Genomic DNA, 6,806 nt, shown 5'->3' on the forward strand with positions numbered 1-6,806 from the left:
CTGTTGTGTTCCCCGTACACACTGAGGCGCAGGGAGAGGAGTAATCTGATCCATGAAATTAAGTTAGTATTAAAACCAAACTGTCTCGGGGAGAAGAGGAGGTAGGCACACTCTACCCTGTCGAAGGCCTTCTCGGCGTCAAGAGATATTATTACTTCCGGGAAGTTAGAGGTAGATGGAGAGAGGATGACGTCGAAAAGCCTTCTTATGTTGGAGTATGAGTGTCTTCCCCCTATAAATCCCGTCTGGTCCTCTGAAATGATCATGGGCATGACAGATTCCAATCGCCGAGCTAAGATTTTTGCAAGTATTTTCACATCCACCGGGAGGAGTGATATTGGTCGATAAGATGTGCAGCTCATTGGGTCTTTACCCTTCTTATAAAATTCGGGAGATGGAAGCTTGTGTGGCAATACGTAGTTCATTGTCCTGGTAACTGTCAGGTGTGCTGCAGTTCCACCCAATCACCGTGGGAGACTGCCACATAAAGGCGGGCGTAAAGCACCTGTCAGCCCCTTGCTTGCTGGAGGCTGGGTCGCGTCACTCCTGTGCTTCCTCCATTTCCGCGTTCGTGTGGTTACAGGTGGGCTGCCGGCTGCACTTCTCACGTATGTCGCCCATCCAGTGCTAATGTTATTGTTTTATAAAGGTCCACCTGGGTGTTGCTGCTGGCTGCGCGCTGTGTGCCGCGCTGTGTGCCGCGCTGTGTGCCGCTCACTGTCCGCCGCTGGTCGCTCTCGGGGAGCGTGATTCCTCCGTCCCACGCTGTGTTGGCCGGGATCGCCTGATCGGTATGTAGTGCAGTGGTCTTAGCTTCCTCCTCCAGCCATTCATAAGTTTCTCATTGTTTGTTCACTTCATCGTAGGACGACTGACCGTAACGGCGCAGCGCCGACTAATCCGCTCCTAGAACCGCTGCTGCTTTGCTTCCGCTTTGTCTCTTCACTTCTTTGCCTCATTTAAAGAGATTATTTGGACTGATTGCTGTGCCTCATTGGAACTGTGTGTTTGAAGAACTGATCGCTCGCTTGCATCGGCATTTGCCGCTCCGCCGGTCGCTTGGTAACGCTGTCTCCGATAGTTGGCGCAGCTTCATCTTAAACTGTGTGTGTGTGTGTACTTGCATGAGAGGACAGTGTGGGAATATACATTTGATTTTGTTCCTTTCTGGTTATTTCTTTGATTTCGTTTGTAATTTGTTTTGCTGTAACCCATAATTACAATTATTCTGTTAGTTTTGGGTTATTATGGGTTGCTCTCCAGTTGCTTTGATATAGAATTTTGTTTATTTGTCATTGGGTTTAATTATTATAATTCCTGTACAATTAATTCTTTGATTTCTCTTTTGTTATTAGTTATTGTTTTGTTTCATTATTTGTTGTAGTCTAATTTGTTGCTTTCTGGTCGCCCCCATTCAGGTGCTGAGCCTACGGTGGTGGATTGGTGTCCTGGTCACGGTGTCCCCTTTTTGTTGTGTTAGCACTTTGTAGCTTCTTTGTTTTGTTTACTTTTATTTGCTTCACGTGTGGTGTTCCTGGGATCCCCTTTTCTTTTGGATACGGTTTATCGCTGTAGGTCTCAGCACTGATTGGTTCCCCTTATATGTCCCCTTACGTGAGTAATTCTTTTATATTTTTTTTAAAATAGAAATTTGTGTAAATAAAAGTGTTTTTGTATTATTGAACTGCCGTCTCTGTCTCGTTGCATAACGAACCTCAGTGCCTTGCTTTATTTGGGTTAGTCTACTTATAAGAAATCCCTGGGTGAAATTCCCAGGGTGGCGTTGTCTGGCAACTATTAAATTTATCGATGCTGCCTTAAAAAGGCACCTCCCCATACCTCGTGTCGCCACAATCGCATAAGAGTAGGTGGCAGGGTGCCTTGTTTAAATGAGTGGTTAAACATTTTGAGTAGAAGAGGAGCTAACTGATCTGAGAATTTTTTATAGAACTCGACCGGATATCCGTCGGGGCCTTGGGATTTACCACTGTTCATTGATCGTATCGCCTCTTTGATTTCTGTCTTAGATTATCCTCGGGTGACACTTTAACTTTAACTTTAACATCTAAAAGTGTTATTTATTCTTGTCTGGGTCAGAGGTTATTGAGCCTGAGTCGTCTGTTATCTGAGTAATTTGATTTGATGCTGTTCTTGCCTTCAGCTGATGAGCCAAGAGGCGTCCAGCTTTGTCACCATGTTCGTACACCAACCCCCTAGAGCGAAGGAGAAGCTGTTCAGCTTCAGAAGTGAGAAGGAGATCAAGTTCCGTTTGGAGCCTTATTCTTTCTTTATATAAATCCGGTGTGTTTGTCGACGAGAGTGAGCTATCTCGATCTGCGATGGCATCCTCCCGCTCCTTCTGCTGAGATCTGCGCAATTTATTTGCAAATTATCATATCTTACATATTTTCCTAAATTTCTATTCTTCCTTTTATATTAACCGTAAAACATCTTGAATTGCCTCCCTGTTAAAATGTGCCTTTCTTTTATTTTTCTGTACTTATTTAACTAAACCACAGCCTGTAAAACTGAGCTGAGGGAATAAACACCACAGACTCAGTTCAGCATTGGCCTGGTCGGCATGTAAGTAGCATTAGTCTGAACTTTAACCCCTGTTAGTGATGAACTCATTGCTCCCAGTTCTTATTAGAACGACTCCTCTCTCCCTGCGCGTCCTCTGACACAGCCCTCGCTCTTAAACTCGGCCTCCCAATTAACACGTGGCTTAATGAGGTCGTTAGCAATCTGCCGTCCCCGAGCCTTAAACTCTTCCGGCTACACATTTTGATATTCAGAGAGAAGCTTGTCAGCGTGAATGCTCACACACATTAAAATAATGGAGGCACGTATCGCCGTCATTAAAACATCAGAGTTGTAAAACACACAGAGCTCATAGCTCCAGTGATAACTAGCGAACGGTTCTTTATGATGAAATTTTATGAAGTCATCTCGCCGATTATCTTTCCTTATTACTGTCATTTTATGTGGTAAAGGTAAGGATAATGGGGGTCTTATTCCTCAGGAAGAGATTTGTGGATAGGGTTGAAGTGCGGGTCACCCTCCAGTGCTTGTTTTTCTGATGCTGTGATTCAAGCACAACTGATTCAGAAAGTTGGAAAAAAATAGAGGAAACCTGAAGAAGTCTCAATGTTTTTTTCTCTTGTTTGCTGGTTGAGGACTTTTACCCTAATTTGACAGCTTCAGAGTCACTGTGATGGTTGGGATGGAATCTTGTTGTCTCCACTCCCCCTTCTGTCTGTTCATGGAAAACCTGCATTTCATGATCAGAGCCACTGCCCCGGAGTCCTCGAAATCGGGAGATATTGCAGAGTCTGTGGTCTCGCAAGAAACACAAATCGCTTCACGGCACTGCACACACACACACACCCTCACTGTGTACCGACTATTGGCATGGTGGCGCAGTGGTTAGTAGTGGTGGTTAGCACTGTTGCCTCACAGCAAGAAGGTGCTGGGTTCAATTCCTGGTCTGTTCACACCTTTCTGTGTGGAGTTTGCATGTTCTCCTGATGTCTGCGTGGGTTTCCCCTGGGCTCTCCGGTTTCCTCCCACCATCAAAACATGTTAGAATGTTAGTTACGTTCGATCAGGTTGGTTCCTTGTGGTGGCGCGCTCAGTCGCAGCGTCTCTGATCAACCCTCCATCTGACCTCGACATTTCGTTGTGCAATACCAGTTGTTGTATAATGACAATAAAGATGCTTTCCTTTCCTTTCCTTTCTCCTATAAGATCAAGGCAGTGATCACGTCATTTTAGACGTTCATCAAAGAAGCAGAGAAAACTGTTGTCGGTGGATGTGAGGAAGAGGAAATGTCTGACCGAGCAAAGGGACACACACGAGTAAACATTGGACTAGCTTTTCTCAAATGGCGAGAATTGAGAAACACAGACGCATGCAAAACAGATGGACATGGTGCTATGGATTTTTGTTCACCAGCTCCATTCAAAAAAAATAAATAAATAACATGCTTGGGATGAAGAGCCAAGAATTACACTGCGTTCCAATCATATCAGAACCCGTCAGTCGGAACTGGGAGCGACGTCATCCTCCGAGTTTACGTCATTCCAGTTGAGAAGTTGGAAAGGCAAACGTATCTCAGGCTAGCCATTGTTGTCAATAGCAAGGGGCCCCATGAGAAACAAAAAATATTGTTGAGGGCCCGGCCAAATTTGAATTAATTTTAATAAAATTTTTATCTCTTTTATCTAAAAAAGCAGTAAATTGTATTGTTTTGGTGTAAATTTGGCAGCATACAAACACACAATAAACACAATTACTAACCAACTCTTTTAAAAATATCAAATTACTACACTATATAATGAATACTATACTACTGTGGTGCAGTGCAGTGACACCCCCCCACGCTGGTTAGATGGAGATATAGGCTGCCTCCAACTCCTTTGCGCGCTCTTCATCAGATAAGTTCTTGTATTTCTCTTGGTGTTTGGTCACGTAATCCTTAAACACAGCGGCTTGTGTATCACAAACTAAGCCACGGCTTTACCTTTGACGCCTGTAAAGAAATATTTAGCAGTCCATGTCTTGTTGAAAACGCGCATTCGGAATTAACTTTTCTTTTTTTAACGTGAGCCGACATTTTTAGGGGGCCCGGGGTAACTGGCTAGTGTCACCTGTCGCTGTGCAGACAGACGCAGATACGTGCGTCCATACGTCAGGCTTTTCAAAATAAAAGCAACACAGTTGTATTGCATGCGCAGCATAAATACTTGTTCATGTGTTTATGACTGCAAAGAGTGTAGTGTAACCCGGGTGAAAAACCCCATTGTCATTATTATTCCCTTTTTGTGAAGCGTAAAATGAAGCCGTGTGTCATTACGTCGCGCCGCTACGTCATTACGTCGTGCCGTTACGTCATCACAACTCCGTTGGGGCTCGCTGCCAGCAGCAGTGAGAGGAGCACGCCGGGGAAATGTTTGTAGGAGGTACGTTGTAGTACGCCGCGGAATATCGTAATTTAAACACTCTGGAACTAAATGCATTACAGTAACCTAATGTTGAAACATAGGAGCCGACTACCGGAGCCGCTGATCATACGATTCGGAGACCTAGGCTTAATGAATCATGGAATTGGTGAGTTGCGCTAACGCTACATATCACTTGATGCGGTAAATGCCTGTTTCTTTGAATATGTCCTACCACAGGAAATATTAAGCATGCTAAGGTTGTTGGTGATACTGAAATGATTGATAAATATTGTAATATAACAAATATTGTTATTTATTTATATTGATTTAATTATATTGTACAATATTGTGATTGATTGATATACTGATATGTATTGGGATTATTGTGTGTATATGAGATACTTAATAGGTCCTGTTTTCCATACAGGCCAGGTGATGGCGAGAAGTATAAAAGTATAGTCAAGTTTGAAGATCCTTGGAAACCTCCACTGCTTTGGTCGGGCTGGTAGGAGGCTCCTTGGCACAGGCGCTCCTCTCTCTCTCTGCCCTTACACTCAATTAACATTCCACACCTACATTACACACATTCACCCATCAATACAGACTGTTCCCTAAATTTATTTATTGTCAATTTGTATATACATGATCGGAACTGTACATATTGTGTTGTTGTGTATGAATGGCCATTTGTATTTTGTTAAATATTTTCTGGTAATGGTTCACAATTATATGGTGTCACCAAACTCAAACTGCGTTCTGTGTCTTCCTCTCCACTCCTAGAGTCAGACCTGTTCTTCTGAACTCAGCCCAAACTTAGACTTTCGAAGCTATAACGCATCTAAATAATAGCTATCTGTTAAACTAATTGTACCTTATTAGGGTAGTGTACATGTTACATATTGTGGCGAGCTAGCCAGGAGTGGAGAAAGACTTGAACATTTGTTTTTTTTTTGGTTTTCATATATTCATATATTTGTGTAGTAGTAATAATAATAATGGACATATTCGAGAAGCGTGGCATTAAGATTCCAAATGCGGTTTTGATAAAGGAAGCAACAAAAACTGAAACAGATGATGAAGTAGTCGACTTTTTACAGCAGTACGGTTCTATTTTAAAATTTGAACGTATCGATGATGAACCCGATTCTGTTTTTCACCAGTCGATTGTGGTTGAATATAATTCCACCGCTGCAGTAGTTGCGTTACGTCCACTTCTGCCGTATATATATGAGTGTGATGGCGCTGATGTTACTTATAAGATCTTGGACCTATCTACTGTCTGCGCGCATGAGGTTGGGAGGTCACAAACTAAGAACTACCTCTCTGAATTACAAAAAGTTGCGAAATGGACAGGCCAAGATTTTGCGGTTGTCCTTAACGGGGTGATGTCTCTGCTTGGTCAGTCAGTCACCCAGCTTGATCCTACTGCTACTGATGTGGAGTCTTCGTTGGATGATGGAAAGCCACCGTCTGCTGTCATAGTCAATCTGCCGACCCCAGCACTGTTCTCTGCTGCCACCTTTGGTCATTCACTTGGACCTGCTTCTTCAGACCAGAGCACAGAACCACGCATAAGGGCCCAGCCGGACCCTACAGCCCAACACGCCTCAAGATCCTCGTTACCAGCTATGTCACATGCTAACCTTAATCCACCTGAAGTTCAACGCTATGTGGTTGAGCATATCGTCAAGAACAGCGACAGTGCTCTGCACCCCGCACAGCGTCTGAGAACCTTCTCTGGAAGATCACCCAGAACTCAAACCGAGTCAGATTACGACACATGGCGTTCCGGAGTTGAACTGCTATTACAAGATCCTGCAGTGTCCGACCTACAGCGTTCACGAAGGATCTTTGACAGCTTG

The 6,806-nt window shown here is 43.7% G+C and overlaps 2 long non-coding RNA genes across 2 annotated transcripts; both read left to right on the plus strand.

The window, feature by feature from the left end:
- Positions 1–414: 414 nt before the first annotated feature.
- On the plus strand, positions 415–1,684 carry LOC131474244 (uncharacterized). The gene is made up of 2 exons (XR_009242274.1): positions 415–791; positions 1,419–1,684. It is a non-coding gene; the product is annotated as an uncharacterized LOC131474244 (long non-coding RNA).
- A 3,245-nt stretch (positions 1,685–4,929) lies between these two features.
- Positions 4,930–5,693, plus strand: LOC131474217 (uncharacterized). Its single transcript, XR_009242270.1, has 2 exons — positions 4,930–5,110; positions 5,372–5,693. It is a non-coding gene; the product is annotated as an uncharacterized LOC131474217 (long non-coding RNA).
- The last annotated feature ends 1,113 nt before the right edge of the window (positions 5,694–6,806 follow it).

The sequence above is a fragment of the Solea solea genome, chromosome 15 (genome assembly GCF_958295425.1).
Source record: "Solea solea chromosome 15, fSolSol10.1, whole genome shotgun sequence".
Classification (NCBI taxonomy): Eukaryota; Metazoa; Chordata; class Actinopteri; order Pleuronectiformes; family Soleidae; genus Solea; species Solea solea.